This window comes from Lissotriton vulgaris, chromosome 2_1, assembly GCF_964263255.1.
Source record: "Lissotriton vulgaris chromosome 2_1, aLisVul1.2, whole genome shotgun sequence".
NCBI lineage: Eukaryota > Metazoa > Chordata > Amphibia > Caudata > Salamandridae > Lissotriton > Lissotriton vulgaris.
The window spans coordinates 566,071,293-566,088,938 of record NC_141687.1 but is presented as its reverse complement, the minus strand read 5'-3'; positions in this window follow the sequence as shown (position 1 = coordinate 566,088,938).

Sequence of the window (17,646 nt, the reverse complement as noted above, 5' to 3'; positions counted from 1 at the left end):
AAAAGTTAGCAGTCTTCATAGCCAAAAGGCTAATAAATTCAGGAAGGCTTGCCACCCAATTTGTCACCGTCCCTGGTAGACGATATATGAGTGCTCCCGATAGTGTATAATTGGGGGCGAGAGTAAGTTTAAAAATGCCTGCTTCACAGCCAGGAAAAGGTAATTTAGTAAATTTGCAGTTAAAATCTTTCTTAAAAATAATGGCGATCCCACCACCCAACTGATTTTTCCGATCTAGTCTTACAATGGCACACTGATCTGGGAGGGCTTCGGCGGTTTCAGGCCCTTAACTTTCCTGGAACCATGTTTCCGTTAGGAACAGGGCGTCAGGTTCTTCATCTATCAATAGATTGAAGATCTCCGTTTTATGTTTTGGTAGGGAACGACAGTTCATGCTAAGAAAGGAGAAAGTTTTTAATTTGGGCTCAGGGTACTTCTTCATTCTGTCTCTACTTTCAATAGCTTTGGTCCCGACTGGGGTTATAAGGAAATTACAATTTTGACATACTGCATTTTTTTGGCCTAAGTGCAGTGGGCTGCATGTGGTTAACAAGGAAGGTCTTAGAGCCCGCAGCTGCTCAGAATTATATTTTGTGGGTATGGGCGCATCTTTACGTACGTATACATCTATAGGAGATGTTACCTGATTTTGTTCATCAAATGGTGATGAAAAGTGGGCCATGGTCCTAGACTCGTCCGATGCGCGGACGGGCGCAGACGGGCTGGGTTCTGGCGTGACTCCGGCGCTGATGTGGTGCGTCTGCTAGTCGTGTCCGCAACGCGGAGAACGCCCGTCATGCCCGTCTCCTTAAGTAGGGATGTCTAGAGCTCAATGCTGCCGCCTTCCACCCAAGATGTCCACTGTCGGGAATAATCTCCCGGGACTCGGTACTCAGCCCTAAGATCGGCTGTGTTCGCCAGAGTGCGGGGGAAAGGGAATAACAAGGGCAAAATATTAATGAATGCTAAGGGTATGTGCAAATATAATTTTAAAATTTGCCGCTTTAAAATTCAGTGAACCACACGCTAGTATTCAGAAGAGTTACACAGCGGTTTACCTCCCGGCTTCCGCCTCAGGAGGGGTCCAATCAATTTAACAAACACAAACAGAATCTCGCGTCTGATCTTGGTGTGCTCCTTAAGTAGTGATGTCTAGAGCGCTGACAATGCTGCCGCCTCCCACCCAAGATGTCCGCTGTCGGGAATATTCTCCCGGGACTCGGTACCCAGCCCTAAGATCGGCTGTGACCGCCAAAGTGCAGGGGTAAGGAAATAACAAGGGCAAAATAATAATGCCCCTTTTAGAGACTCCCCACCTTTTTCATCCCACCTAAAGGTCTTGGGCCCGATGTAGGTGTCAAAATACCGGTCGGAAACGTCCGAAAATACAGATTTTCGGCCGTTTCCGACCGGTATTTTGACATTGGTATGTAGGGCATTGAAAATCCTACAGATTCGGTAAATTTACCGAATCTGTAATTTTACCGAATCGGTAAAATGACCGATTCTGTAAAATTACAGAATCGGTAAAATTACCGATTCTGTATTTTCCTATGTAGGTAGCACTTCTAACAGTGCTACAGGGCCTTTAGAATTCATTATTTACCATGTAATACAATTGCATGGTAAATAACGAATTCTTGTGTACATGCACATCTGTACATGTACACCTGTGCCATGTGACACACATACTTGCCCTTAGGGCATGTATGTGTGCCACATGGCAAACAAGCCAGAAACAGGGGTGTGACAGGGTGTCAAAGTGACACCCTGTCCCCCTTGGCAATTCGGTATTTTTACCGATTCGGTAAATACCAAATCGGTATTTGCTATTAAATCTTATGGGCTTCATGGCCCATAGGATTCAATAGCAAATACCGATTCGGAATTTACCGAATTGGTAAATACCGAATCTTAACAATTGGGTAAAAAATACCGAATTATTACCTACATCAGATTTACCGATTCTAAAATACCGAATCGGTAAAATTCGGTATTTTAGAATCGGTAAATCTAATTTACCTACATCTAGCCCCTTGACTGCTTGGGATAATGCCCACAGTGGTCTGATCAATGCTCATCATTGAAGCTTCACAGCCCTCTCAGGCCTTATGTGTTGTGTTTGTACTGTTAGGACATAGTGCTTCAGCAACTGAAGTTAGCTCTTAAATTATGTGTGTCCCGCTGCAGCATCGGTTTTCCTGTATCTGGCTTCCCTCCTGCATATGAGAAGGACGAGACATAGCATCTGCATGCCAGTGATTTTATATTTTCTTCTAAGGTACTAACAAAATTCAACTTTGCTCACTTTCCCTTAGAGTAAAGACAGGTCTTCAAAGCCCCCAACACTGCACAACCCGCATCCCTTAGGCTCTGTGTGGGCTGCCACCAATCTGTCTCTGCAGCGGGACAGTGTGTCATGCGGGCAGTGTTTGTGGTGGCTCCATATCTACTCTGAGAACAGCAGTGCAAACAGCTAGACTTTAAACAGAGTTCAATAGTATCCTAATGATCAATTCCAACAGCATTTTCATGCTGTCTCATTCTGAAGCCCTTTTAATAATGGTTGTTCTGATAAACTGGGGCACGTGTTTAGCACAGTGGCGTGCAATAGCAGATGAATGTGTGACCGTAGAATTGAAACATACATGTCAAGAGCATGGCAAACATTATTCTGAGATTGGCTCACTGCTCCTCTTTCTGTTATGAGATTCTCCTGTGTCCAGGTCCCAGTGGCAAATCAAAGACATCGTGTTTGTAAGCACAAAATCTGTTATTACTTCGATATGACACCTAAGTGCAGATAAGACATCCACCAGTCACTGTGCAATTTCGGAATTTTTAATGAGATTTAGTAATTGTTCTTCCCCAGCACAGAGATTTCCCATGCTTCTTTTCCTAGCAGGTAGATATACATGCCCTTCAGAGCCACTATTTCCTTTTTACAGCTCAGTGGGTGCACAGGGGCAGCAGATCCAAATGTGGTAGCATCAAGTTAATTTCCAAACTTCCATCCACATATGTATTCATATGGGTACACATAACAAACTCTCACACAAGATTGTTCATACGTACATGTGCATTCATACATGCATCACACGCACACATACACAAAGTGACCTTTACTTCACCCATGCCCACACACCGACGAACACACATCCTTGCACACACACCTATCAATTCACAAACATTTTCCTTTCACGTGTATTCTCCATCAACATTGTTTTTACTGCTTCTGCAGTGTCTGAAAGGTAAGCTTCCACTTCTGTACCATGCTCTACATGTAAAGGAGGGCAGCTTGCACGTTTGCCCCTGATGTGCCAGTTCCATTAGGAATGGAACCCTGCACTTCTATTGTGTGATCAATGCTGTGTACATCTTCTGTAAAGATGGGAAGCTTTTCAAATGTTGCACATGGTGTATTTGTTCTGTGAGCGAGTGAAACGTGTGCGGGTAAAGCCTGACTGTTCCTGTTGAATCAGTGATGCTTGCACTATCAATGATGTGCTGTACCTATGCTGTGAGGGAGAGAAGTTTATACTGTCAGATTTTAGAAGAATTAATCACACTCACTGTTGGCTCTAATCATGATTGTGAGCATCTAGTGGATGCCCATGGGAAGCAGGAAAGTTTGCCACTTTTCTAAGGGAATGATACTGGACATTTTGGTGTTTTCTGTGATTATACAAAACTCAGCAGTCGGTAAATAAACATCAGTTAGTTTGAAACTCTCTCTATTCCATTTTTAATATGACAAACCTGCGTCTGTTCGCATAAAAAATAGGGATAGTCTAGACAGCTCTAAAATACACGTTTTCATCTTGTAGATGCTGCTTTATGTTTCAAGAAGAAAAATACTAGCTTGTGACGATTTACCTGACTTTTATCTGAGTTGCCATAAAAATACTGACCAAGCCATTTGTCACAGTTTTAGTCCTCCAAAAATAGTTTGGATGGTTAATGTACCTTCACCAGAGCATTGTAAGTAATGTTAGAGCTCACAATAAATAATTTAGCTCAGTGGGAAAATGTATTTTTTACAGATGTCCTTGATAACATTTGCCCATACTTGCTCAATTATTTTTGCATCTACCAAAAGGACCCTTATTATCTGCTGCTCAGGGGTTCCTGGTGGGGGGGCTGACTTGTGCTCAGTATCTCCTATCACCTTCCTGACTCAGCCTAGTTCAATCTACCCCTTTCAATTGTTATCTCACTTCGAGTGGTCACATCCTGGAGTGGTGTTACATGCAAGTGGGTGAGGAGACAACGCTCGGGCTAATGAATCAGCAACAAGCTATACAGATGGTTCAGTTTTTACTAGATGAGTAGTACATCCAGCTAATACATCACCCTAAAACACAAGTACGCTTTAGGCACAATTCCTTTCACCAAGTCACCTAACTGTCTAAGGACATGATTACGAGTGTAGGTGTTATTTATCGCACCTGATAAATAATGATTCCAAAGGGTACATTATATATCATGTGCATTATTAATCGTATGCAATAGATAATACCTATCACAAGTTTGTAGGGAATAACGTGCTGATTTTGGTGTTTGATGCACCAACTCCGCATGGTATGGTAAATACAATACAATTTCCCAGGTTTAACGTGCAGAAATGTAATGACAGCTGAGGTATTTAACACATCTGATAGTTATCAGATATGTTGATTAGAGCCAAAATCATTATTCTCACCAGTGAGTGAAGGGGTTTATGCACAGGTCGGAATTTACCACCTACTGATAATCAGGATCTAAGGCCCCCATTGAGATAGCGGGCGGAATATTACCCCGACCGCCATGGAGGCGGGAAACAACTGCCCGTCAGGACCGCGGATAAACCGGTAGCCAAATAAGGATCAACCACCACAAAAGACTGACCGCGACGGTAGCGGGCCTACCAAAACCGCCTGACACGGGCTGTGACGGCAAAAAAACGACGGTGCCGGTCGGAAAAGCAGCGGAAAAGCAACAACCTGCTGCAAGGAAAGTGGAGACACCGCACGGGAAATTAGGATTTCCCCGAGGATGCCGTGGTCGAAACCGCTATTTCCGACCGCCGCGGTCGCACGCAGGAGTGAATGGGAGAGATAGCGGAAGAGCTGCAGCATAGCCACCGCAGCGAAGGTACATGAAAAAAATGTCGGACGATGCAAAAACAACAAAGTGATGCCAAACATTGCACAAATCAAAGTAACCATGAACCCCAAATACATTTAAAAAATACAAATGAAATAAATAAATGCAAAACCAAAAATAAATGCACAGGACAACTCCCACAACACACCTGATAGCCAAATTCCACTTGGACACACCCATATAGCTGAGTATAAAACAAGCCCCTTCACTGACCACAATCCTTTGCAACACTCCGGAAGAGAAGGCCATACACCACATCTGACAGGAGAGGCAAAAGAGCACATCACACACACACAACCACCACCACAATCACTACCACCATCACACCAGCACAAACAATCTCCCAGCACACAACACACCTCACACACCAACACCACACCCGCCACCCACACACCTTCACCCACAAACACTTCAACCACCACACACCATGACCTCACAGAAGATGCCCAAATTCACAGAGGGTGAGTTGACAGTCATGGTCAATGAGATTGTCAGGGTAGAGCCACAGCTGTTTGGCAGCCTGGTCCAACAGACCCCATTAGCCACAAGGACATAAATGTGGGAAAGGATAGTACAAAGGGTCAATGCAGTAGGGACCACCCCAAGATCCAAGAAGGAGATCATGAAGCGGTGGCATGATCTCAAGAGGGTTGTCAAGGAGAAGAGGAGCAAGAACTGGGAGCTGGCGAACGTGACTGGCAGTGGCCCTCCCATCCCACCGAAAACATTCACACCATGGGAGGAGTAGGTGCTTGCCATACTGTATCCTGAGAGTCTCACAGGAGTACCTGGGGGAACGGAGGCTGGTAAGTACAAACATATGCCAAACAACATACTGATAAGTACTTCCTTTCACAACCCAAACACCATTGCACTGTTCACCCTCACCTAACAGGTAGCCAGCCATCTTCACTGTGAGGCCTGTTTAGGGGAGGGAAGCCTGCACTACCACTCCCAGCATGCCCCTAATTCACACTCCAGCAGCATCGAGGCCTCGCCCACCCAGGAGCATGTGTCAGCCATTGCAATGTTCTCCCTCAGCTAACAGGTAGGTAGCCATCTTGTATTGGAGGACTGTTTGGGGATGGGAGGTCTGTATCACTACTCCCAGCATGCCCCCTGTCCCACACTCCAGCAGCATGGAGGCCTCACCCACCCTGGAGCATGTGTCAGCCATTGCACTGTCCACCCTCACCTAACAGGTAGGTAGCCATCTTCACTGGAAGTTCTGTTTGGGGAGGGAGGTTTGTTCCACAACTACCAGCATGCCCCCTGTCCCACACTCCAGCAGCATGGAGGCCTCACCTACCCAGGAGCATGTGTCAGCCATGGCACTGTCCACCCTCACCTAACAGGTAGGTAGCCATCTTCAATGGGAGGTCTGTTTGGGGAGGTTGGTTTGTTCCACAACTCCCACCATGCCCCCTGGCCTACACCCCAGCCACATGGAGCACTCCCTCCCACCCAGGAGCATGTGTCAGCCATTGCAATGCTCTCCCTCAGCTAACAGGTAGGTAGCCATCTTGTATTGGAGGACGGTTTGGGGGTGGGAGGTCTGTATCACTACTCCCAGCATGCCCCCTGTCCCACACTCCAGCAGCATGGCGGCATCACCCACCCAGGAGCATGTGTCAGCCATTGCACTGTCCACCCTCACCTAACAGGTAGGTAGCATCTTCACTGAGAGGTCTGTTTGGGGAGGTTGGTTTGTTCCACAACTCCCACCATGCCCCCTGGCCCACACCCCAGCCGCAGGGAGCACTCCCTCCCACCCAGGAGCATGTGTAAGACATTGCAATGTTCTTCCTCAGCTAACAGGTATATAGCCATCTTGTATTGGAGGACTGTTTGGGGTTGGGAGGTCTGTATCAATACTCCCAGCATGCCCCTGTCCCACACTCCAGCAGCATGGAGGCCCCACCCACCCTGGAGCATGTGTCAGCCATTGCACTGTCCACCCTCACCTAACAGGTAGGTAGCCATCTTCACTGGGAGGTCTGTTTGGGGAGGGAGGTTTGTTCCACAACTCCCACCATGCACCCTGGCCCACACCCCAGCCGCATGCAGCACTCCCTCCCACCCAGGAGCATGTGTCAGCCATTGCAGCGTTCTCCCTCAGATAACAGGTAGGTAGCCATCTTGTATTGAGGACTGTTTGTAATGGGAGGTCTGTATCACTACTCCCAACATGCCCTCTGTCCCACACTTCAGCAGCATGGAGGCCTCACCCATCCAGGAGCATGTGTCAGCCATTGCACTGTTCTCCCTCCCCTAACAGGGGGGGTAGCCATTTTGCTTGTGATGTTTGTACATCTTGCTTGAGAGGCCTGTTTGGGTGTGGGAGGTTTTTTCTACAACTCCCACCATGCCCCCTGGCCCACACCCCAGCCGCATGGAGCACTCCCTCCCACCCAGGAGCATGTGTCAGCCATTGCGATGTTCTCCCTCAGCTAACAGGTAGGTAGCCATCTTCACTCTTCTTGATATGTGTGTGTGAGACCTGCATCCCTACACACAGCAACAATTGCATGCAATGCATTGACACCTGACATGTATAAGTAAATGATGTTCCTCTGCACCATGAAATTACACAGTCTTGCAATGAATAATACTACTGGTGACTTCACAATGGTGTAGTGTACAGACAGTTGATGACACGCAGATGACACAATGCTTGCACAGTGCCCAAAACTGACCATTACCCATCTAATCCACAGGTGATGAAGATTTCACTGCTGAGGACCACACCAACGAACAGCAAAGCAAGTCTCCACCCCCGGTACATGGACTCTCGGATGTTGACTCCCAGGACAGTTTTGACGATGAGCTCCAGGCCGGCCCATCTGGTGTTCCACAGACCCAGAGGTCCCAAGACCCCATCCTCCCCACCACCACATCTGCTGCAACAATAACAGCACAGCAGACCCCTGCAGTCATGGCCTCTGCCTCCACCGCTGCCACCACCGCCAGTACCACCAGTACCACCTGCAGCACCCTCCCTGCCCTAGAGGATGAGCAGGCCACACCAACAACTGTGGAGGGCAGGGAGATTGTGCGTGGACCCAGAGTGGCGAGGCAACAGGTCTGTGGCAGCAGAGCAGGTGGGAGGGCCAGGGTCACCACCAGACCTCAGGAGGAGTGGACACCATCCCTGGATCACTTCACCAGAGTTGTGGAGGCATACCAACAGGTCCAGGGACAAAGTGGCCGGTCTGATGAACTATTACGGGAGCTCATCCTCTTGATGAGGTCCATCGACAACCGCCTTGGATAGATGGTGGACCTCATGGGCCAGCAAGTGGCGTTACTGAGGGACAGGCCATTGTCCCAAACAACACCACCGCCCCCTCTGTTGTGTTACAGGATGACAGTGCACCATCCTCCCCTGCGGCCACAGAGAGGGGTGTGGCCTAAGACGCCGCTGGCCAAGCAGCAGCTCCCCCCAAGAGATCAAGGGGGTGTCCAAAGAAGAGGCTGGGAGTCTCTGGAGGCAAAGCACCAGCCACACACCAGTCACGGAGCCAGCCCTTATGGCAACCCTCTTCCCAACTGCATTGACTCTTTGAACTGTCCTTTCCCGCACTGCCTTGTGAATGGCACATGTCTGTTGGACAGGGTAACCACATCCAGGTGGTCTCTACTCTTGCATCTCATCTACCATAACTGTCAACTCACTGCTCCATCACCACCTACTTGTGAAAATGCACGCACCCCTCACATGGCAACTTTGTAAATAAAACACCTTACACACTACAATTTGTGCAGTCTTTTCGTTAGAGCTATTTTGACTGTGTCCAAAATGTCCATGATGTATACAAAAGATGTACATTATGTAGGCCAGTATGACTCCGTAGCACCTAGGGAGACACAACAGAACAACTGGCGTCAGTGTGCTATCACAGACATAACACAACACCAAACATCAACATAACTGTACAGGCAGACAACACAATGTACAACAAGTGCCAACAAACAGAGTCCTGCATATGGTCAAATGTGAAATGTCACTGACACATTTTTGCACACAGGTCACTCCACATGTGCCTGTCTGTTACATCCACGCATAGCCCTTCACATCACCAACCATACCAGAGAATGCACAAGTCATACCTCGTCACCCACCTTCAAGTGAAGTAACGGTCGATGAGCTATTGGTGCAGGTCAACTCCTTCCCCCTCTCCACTGTCCTCATCACTGGACTCAGGTACTTGAGCAGGCTGTGGCCTTGGTTCCTCACCATCGTCCATGAGCAGGGGGATCCCCTTGTGGATGGCCAGGTTGTGCAGCATACAGCATGCCACAACGATCTTGAAGACCTTCCCAGGCGAGTATGCCAGTGCACCTCCTGTCCTGTCAAGGCAGCAGAATCTTGACTTCAGCACGTAAAAAGTCTGCTCGATTACACATCGGGTCCTGCCATGGGCCTCAATGTACCGGACGTCACCCGGGGTCCTGGGATTCCTTAGCGGGCTCAACAGCCATGGCCGACTGGGACATGCCGATTCACCTGTGAATGACAAACAACCATTGCAATGTTGCACAGCCAGAGTGCAGCAGGTAACACACAGAACGCCATATCAGTAGGCATACTCACCCACAATCCAAGCACTCTTGGGATGCAGATTTTCCGTCATCCGTGGCACCATGCTGTTCCTCATGATGTACTAATCATCTGCAGTGCCAGGAAATCTTGCACACACATGGGAAATGGTCATGTCCGCAAGGCACACCACCTGCACATTGATAGAATGATAATGTTTACGATTTCTAAAAATGTGCTCAGTTGCCTGTGGTGGTACCAGACTTACATGGGTGCAATCGATGGCACCAACAACATTGGGGATGCACCCAAGGGGATAGAAGTCCCCCTTCACACCGGCCAATTCTGCTCCCCTGGGGAAATGAATGTAGCGATTCTAATATTGCGTCATGGCTGCAAGACCATCCCTCAGCACCTGGCTGAATATGTGCTGCGACATCCCTCCAGTGCTGGCCATGGTCTCCTGGAGGGAACCAGTTGCAAAAAAGTGGAGGGCTGCCATCACCTTGTATGTGGGTGTGAATGCTGTTGCATAGTGGCGGCAGGGCTGCAGGTGGGGCTCCAAAAGATCACACAGGGTCTTCAGTGTTGGTCTGTCGAAGCGGAATTTCCGAATGATTGCAACATTCTCCATGTTCTCCAGGTGACGTAGGAGATTTAGCCCCCTCCTAGTTGAGATGTAAATGTGCAAATGTCAGTGACAACCATCATGAGATGGCCACAGCACTCACCATCAATGATGTCATGGCAAAACAAAGACTGCCCTAAGAGATGCATGGCACACCAGGTTATATGGGTGTCCAGTTGAGACACACAGAGGACACACCTCTCCACTAACAATACACAAGTGCTGCAAACAACACATAGGTCAATGTGAATGCACACATACTGAACCACACATTTCACATGTGCACGCCTGGTGCTGTACCAACCGCCAATGTGTCTAAAATGACCATGACTGTATCATGCCCATCTGCTGTACCTTTCACACTCAAATGCATCATGTAAACTCTGCACACATCCGCAAAACAATGATCACAGTAGACGGAAACATTTCAGTTGTGTGCATGAGCTGATGTGAAAGCACCAGTCTGGTACAATACCATACAGTGAGACAAGCCTTGACAAGCTCAGCACTGACCCACAACACATTGATTCCTTCAACATCATTTACACCAGCTTAAGAGTGTCAAGCATCATCAACCATCAAATGCATAAGTGACATGGTAGGGATCACAGACCAAAGTGCATCACACAGAACGTGCGTCTACCTGTGGACGATATGGAAGAATGGCATTGTGTGTACAATGATGTGCCCTTCACCATGTTGCTGCTGTGTACTGATGCAGTGTTTACGATGGACATAGCCAGGAAATGTTACTAAAATGGCGGTAGCTATTGCCTGGCCCCGGCGGTGTGACAACAGCACCACCCTCTTTACAAGTGGGGTAGCCATTGGCATGGAGACATGTGTAGATGGCTGTGGGCATGATCCGCCACCCAAATGGGGCTAGCTACCGCCTGGCCCCGGCGGTGTGACACCAACACCACCCCGTTCACAAGTGTGATAGAGATTGGCATGGAGACATGTGTAGATGGCTGTGGTCATGATCCGCCATTCAAATGGCGATAGCTACCACCTGGCCCCCGCTGTGCATCACCGCCATGGAGCATTGCCTACAGCCAATGGCAGCGATGATCGCGGTGGCATGATGCAGATTTGAAAATCTCGGAAGATGTGCACCGCCACCGCGGAGGCGGTCATTGGATGCTTTTGAAAGAGGCAGACCTGGCCAACCAATTGCTGCAGTTTTTCAGCTTACAAACGAGCCCAGGAGGCTATAAATATGTGGGAGTGAGCCTCACATTTCCACTGCTCACAGACCCTGCTGCCTGGGACCCTCTCCTGCTGCTGCCTCCAGACCCTGCTGCCTGGGACCCGTTCCTGCTGCCTGCTGACTGGGACCCTCTCCTGCTGCTGCCTCAAGAGCCTGCTGCCTGGGACCCTCTCCTGCTCCTGACTCAAGAGCCTGCTGCCTGATGCCTGGGACCCTCTCCTGCTGCTGCCTCAAGAGCCTGCTGCCTGGGATGGTAAAACACCTTCACTCCCCAATTTTCACTCAGCATACATTCACTACTCATACCATTACAACGCAAGTACCATTACTCCGCAATACTTTTAAAACGCATACCATTACATTTTATATGCTTTTACCACTCATGCTTTTACAACGAAATTCATTGTAAAAGCATGAATGGTAAAAGTATGTTTTTAATATTTAAGTTTAAGGAAAGTATATGGGGTGTTGGGGTATATGTTTTAGGGGTATTTTAAGGGTTGGTTTGGTTTATGGGGTGCACAGTGTATTTTTAGTGTATGTTATTTTTAGATTATAGCGTTGGTTTTGGGGATGCTTGGGTATTTTTAGGGTTCAGGGGGTACGTTTAAGTTTTGGGGTGTAGGGTTTTTTTTTAGGGTTCAGGGTGGGTTTTGGGTTATGTGATTCAGGGGTATTTTTAGGGTTTAGTGATAGGTTTGGGTTTTGGGATACAGGGGTATTTTAGGGTTCAGGGCTAGGTTTTGAGTTTTGGGTTTACAGGGGTAATTTAGGGTTTATGGGTAGGTTTGGGTTTTGGGGGACAGGGGTATTTTTAGGGTTTAGGGCGAGGTTTGGGTTTTGGGGTACAGGGGTATTTTTAGGGTTCAGGGCTAGGTTTGGGTTTTGGGGTACAGGGGTAATTTAGGGTTTATGGGTAGGTTTGGGTTTTGGGGTACAGGGGTATTTTTAGGGTTCAGGGGTAGGTTTGGGTTTTGGGGTACAGGGGTATTTTTAGGGTTTAGGGATAGGTTTGGGTTTTGGGGTACAGGGGTATTTTTAGGGTTTAGGGATAGGTTTGGGTTTTGGGGTATAGGGGTAATTTAGGGTTTATGGGTAGGGTTGGTTTTTGAGGTACATGGGTATTTTTAGGGTTCAGGGCTAGGTTTGGGTTTTGGGGTACAGGGGTATTTTCAGGGTTCAGGGCTAGGTTTGCGTTTTGGGGTACAGGGGTAATTTATGGTTTATGGGTAGGTTTGGGTTTTGGGGTACAGGGGTATTTTTATGGTTCAGGGCTAGGTTTGGGTTTTGGGGTACAGGGGTATTTTTAGGGTTTAGGGATAGGTTTGGGTTTTGGGGTACATGGGTATTTTAGGGTTCAGGGCTAGGTTTGGGTTTTGGGGTACAGGGGTATTTTAGGGTTCAGGGGTATGTTTGGGTTTTGGGGTACAGGGGTATTTTTAGGGTTCAGGGCTAGGTTTGAGTTTTGAGGTACAGGGGTATTTTTAGGGTTCAGAGCTAGGATTTGGGGTACATGGGTATTTCTAGGGTAAGGAAGGGTTAGTGTTTAAGGGTGCTGGGGTATTTTTAGGAGTAAGGGTGGGTTAGGATTTTGGTTTGCTGGGGTATTTTAAGGGAGCAGGGTGGAATTAGTTTTTAAGGTGAAAAGAGTCATTTTAAAAATATTATACATACATCTATATTTAAAAAATATTTGTAATAAAATATAAATGTAAAATATATATATATTTATATACATATGCTTTATTAGGTATATATATTTATGTATATATATCTATGTATATAGATATATATATATATATGTATATAGATATATATGTATATGTGGTAAGTACATTTACCCCGCATTTAACTTCACCACACATGCCTTCGCGTTGTAAAGGCATGCGTGGTAAAGTTATATGCGGGGTAAAAGTTTGAGGAGTGATAGTATTGCGGATTAATGGCTCCGCGTTGTAATAAATGCGGAGTCATGGTATGCGGGATTTTGGATTGCGGCATTTCGTCATATATTTGCCTGTGACCACTCACCACTCACTTCCACCACAGGTGTCCCATGTCCACTGGGATGGCAAGGACAGAGAAGATCCGCGCCAGTCTATTCTCAATTGAGGAGCTGGAGGTGCTGGCACAGCACCCAAGGCTGTTTGGTTGTCCCAATGTAGTGGTAAGTCATCATGAAGGTAGCTGTAGGGCCGGGGGGTATGAGACGTGTAGTTGTGCTGCTGCAGTATATGCCTGGGGATGTGGGGTTGTGTCAAACACTGACAGAAGATGTGGAGAAGTTTGGCTCAATGGTGGAGAAGTGTGGCTCAATGGTTAGAGAGGCAGACCCTGATGCAGAGGTATAGCCCGGGACCAGGGTTAAATTCCCTGCCTCGGCGGGTCTTGGGCTCAAATTCCACAGACCTGATAATTGTTGCCTCGGTGCCTATTCCAATCATGGAGTCCCACTCTGCAACTCAGGGCAATAGCTTGCTTAATCTCCGCAACGGCCCCCACATTGCTAAGGATGCCTGGTCTCCACCTTGGGGGTGCCCAGGAGTGGACGCCTCACAGGGAAAGCCAGGATGGGTTCCACAGCGGTATTCGTACAAGCGCCTTGAGACCCTTGCGGGTGAGTAGTGCGCTATACAAGTATCAATTTATATTTACATTTACATTTACAGACAAGCTGTCTCCAGAACGAGGGAGTGCGTGTGTCCCAAAGTCACTCTTTTTCATGCCTGTACTTGTATGTGTAAGTGGGGTGTGCTACATTGTCAGCCATACAGAGCCACCGGATGTTGGCCATGTAGGTGCCAGGACAGTAATTGATTTTGTGAATATTTCAGTGTGCCCCTGTTGTCTGACTCAGTGTGACCCAGAGAGTAGGTCCAGTGCCTGCCCACCCAAACGATAAAACATCACCAGACTTACATGCTCCTTGTTTCAGTTCCTTCACAGTGAATCATAGATATAGCCCATCTGTGTCATGTATAATTGCACACTTCTGTTGATGCATATTGTGTTGATGCATCCTGCATTTGTGAGATTGCCATGGACCCTCAACGCCCCAATGTGTGCATGCAATCACATCTGTTTGGGCCATGCAGAGTGCCCTTGTGAGGGGTGTCCCAGTTTTGGAGGGAGGGAGGTTACAATTGGTCCTGAGTCTGTGTCTTGCTACTGTACTGATTGATGTTGGTACCTGACACTGTGTAACTGGTCATTTACCCTTATTTTCTGTCATACCTGCAGCTCAAGGTACACCAGAGTTAGGCTGTGTGGAGGGCCATTGCAGCAAAGGTGCAAGCCCTGGGAGTATCGAACAGACGACGCACCCACTGTCACAAGAGGTGGGACGACACCAGCCGGCTGGCAAAGCAAGTGACAGAGATGACCTTGGGGATGCTACCATGCACAGGGCGTTTGGCACCGCGCAGAATGACTCCACTGATGGGCCGCATCCTGGTAGTGACTCATCCAGACCTGGATGCACGTCTGAAGGAGCATTGTCAGCAAGGCAGGGGTGGTGAGTATCTGGGGAGGGTGCCTTTTGCTGGGAGTGGATGCATGTGTACAGGGCCTGTGGCAGCGGTGACCCATGTGATATGCGTGTGTTGCTGTGCTGTGTAATGTGAGTGGCTGCTGTGATGTGTGCTTGTATGAGGCATTGGGCCAAATGGCCTTACTAAGCTGATCCTCCCTGCTGTACTTTCGCATGGCCAGATGTGTTAGGCTCCACATGGTCATTCATCTTTGGGATAGTGTGGGGAATCTATTATGGGGTGAACAGCAGTGTCCACTTTCTGAGTGTGACTTCATTAATGCCTACTTTGCATGCGCCATCATCGTTGAGGCCCACACATCTGAAAACAATGTGCCCCAGATTACCACATGGTGCTTGCTATGGCCTACTTGGCATTGTGGACTGTAATGTCATAATAGGTGTGTGTGTTGTCCCCTCCTGCTCCCTGAAGGTCTGTCAGTGGTAATAAGTGTTGTACCCACATCAAGTCCCTAGGTAAGGGTAGGGCAAGTTGTGTGTGTGGTGCACTCAATCTACAGGCTTGGTGTAGTGCTGTCTGGCATCAACATGGCTCACTCATGGCAGATATTCAGGCACAGTTTTGGTCTATGTTGTGTGTTGCTGCACAGTGATTGCAGGGTGTGGTGGTTACCATGTAGATTTGGGCCTTTCCTGTACTGAATTGATTTGAATTTGTGTGACCAGATGATGACAGTTACACAACCCTGTATCTCTCTCTCCTGCAGATTTGCAAGAGACCACGGAGGAACATGAGCCAGAAACCAGTGGTGGCAAGAGTAGCTGCAGTGGAGGCCAGTAGTGACACAGAGCCCACCAAGTCATCTGAGGGGGACCGAAGTATGCAGGAGGAATCCATGGCTGAGACACACAGTAGCACATCATCTGATGCCAGCGGGGATGCATCCATGTTGGCAGGCACAGGGGATGAGGAGTCTGCATCATCATCTACAACCCAGCGGCCAGTTCCCAGCCTCCCATCCACTTCCTCTGGTGCTGCCCGTATCCGTGTCACTAAGAGGGGACAAGTCACATTCATACCTGGCACCGCTGCCCCTGCACCTGCCCCCCCTGCTACCCTCAGTGCAGAGTGTGTAGAGCTCCTGCACCAGCTTTGTGTGGGCCAGACCGCCCTGCTCAATGCCTTCAGTGACCATAACAAGAAATGTGCCCAGGTGGTTGCATACAAGGAGGGCAAACACTCTGACGTGGGTGGGCTACACCGTACAGTCCAGGCGTTGTCATCCACAGTGACGTCTGCCCTTCAACAGGCACATGCTCCCATTCCAGATCAGGTGCCTTTGTACACACCCCAGTCAGTGGCCACATCAGATGACAGTGACCACACTTCACCTGCGTCACCAAAAAGATACAGCACAAGGAGCACACAACAGACACAACCCAAGCACTCCCGCCCACAGACACCATCCCCACTGAAGAGCAGGGCCTCCCCAGAATGCACAGACAAGAGCCAGTCAGGGAAGAGCAAGGCCAGAAGAGCAATGAGGCAGACATCAGGCTCAGATGCCGCAGAGGTATCTCCAGCAAAAGACTCTCCTGTCACAAAAAAAAACACACAGACCTACCCATGCAGTGTCTGTGCCCACTGAGGAGGTGTGGCATATCAGGGGTACACCTAGGAAGAGCACAGAGACACATCCACCACCACATCAACCCCAATTCCAAGACCATTGAAGCAGGTGGAGGAGGGCACTCTTGTGACCACCCCTGGCAAAAAGGGAAAGGAGGTCACTGTAGAGACCAGCCCTGGCAAAAAAGGAAAGGAGCGCACTGTCGAGACCACCCCTGGCAAAAAGGGAAAGGAGGGAACTGTAGGGGGTACACCTGGCAAAGAGGGGAAGGTGGTCCAGAGGCGTAGCCAGACCAAGCGTTCCGCAGGATCCAGCACATCACCAGAGGTAGTGCCAGTGTCTGCGCCTGATGTGGGACAGTTGGTGTGTGTGCCTGTTGTGTCATCGCCACTTCCCATTAACCCCAAGACAGGGAAGCCATTTCATATTCCCAAAATAGTGGAAGGGCACCCCTCAAACCTCTCCCACCCACACTGTGTCAGAGGTCTGCATGACTCCACCTCCACGTGCCACTATGCCACCTGGTCCACACAGCCCTCCAGCTTGCCAAGCCAATGCTAGCCCCACATCACCTGGGGCTCTGTCACCCCAGTCAAGTGTGCCTGCTGTCCCCAACACACAGCCAGGTCCAAGTCCGCATCCCCCTCATACGCCTGTGCCTCATACAGGTGTGCTAGTCCTGACCATTGTTTACAACCTGGGTGTGTTGCTGGCCCTGTTGCTCTGCTGTGCTGTACTCTCCTCTATGCAGTCTCTCATCATGTACTTGCTGTCTCACCTGTGTCATGGACACTGGTCCTGTTGCTCTGCTGTGTTGGGCTCTCCCCTGTGCTATGGACACTGGCCCTGTTGCTCTGCTATGTTGGGCTCTCCCCTGTGCTATGGACACTGGCCCTGTTGCTCTGCTGTGCTGTACTCCCCCTGTGCAGCATCTCATGTTCTTGCTGTCCCACCTGTGCCATGGACACTGGCCCTGTTGCTCTGCTGTGCTGTACTCTCCCC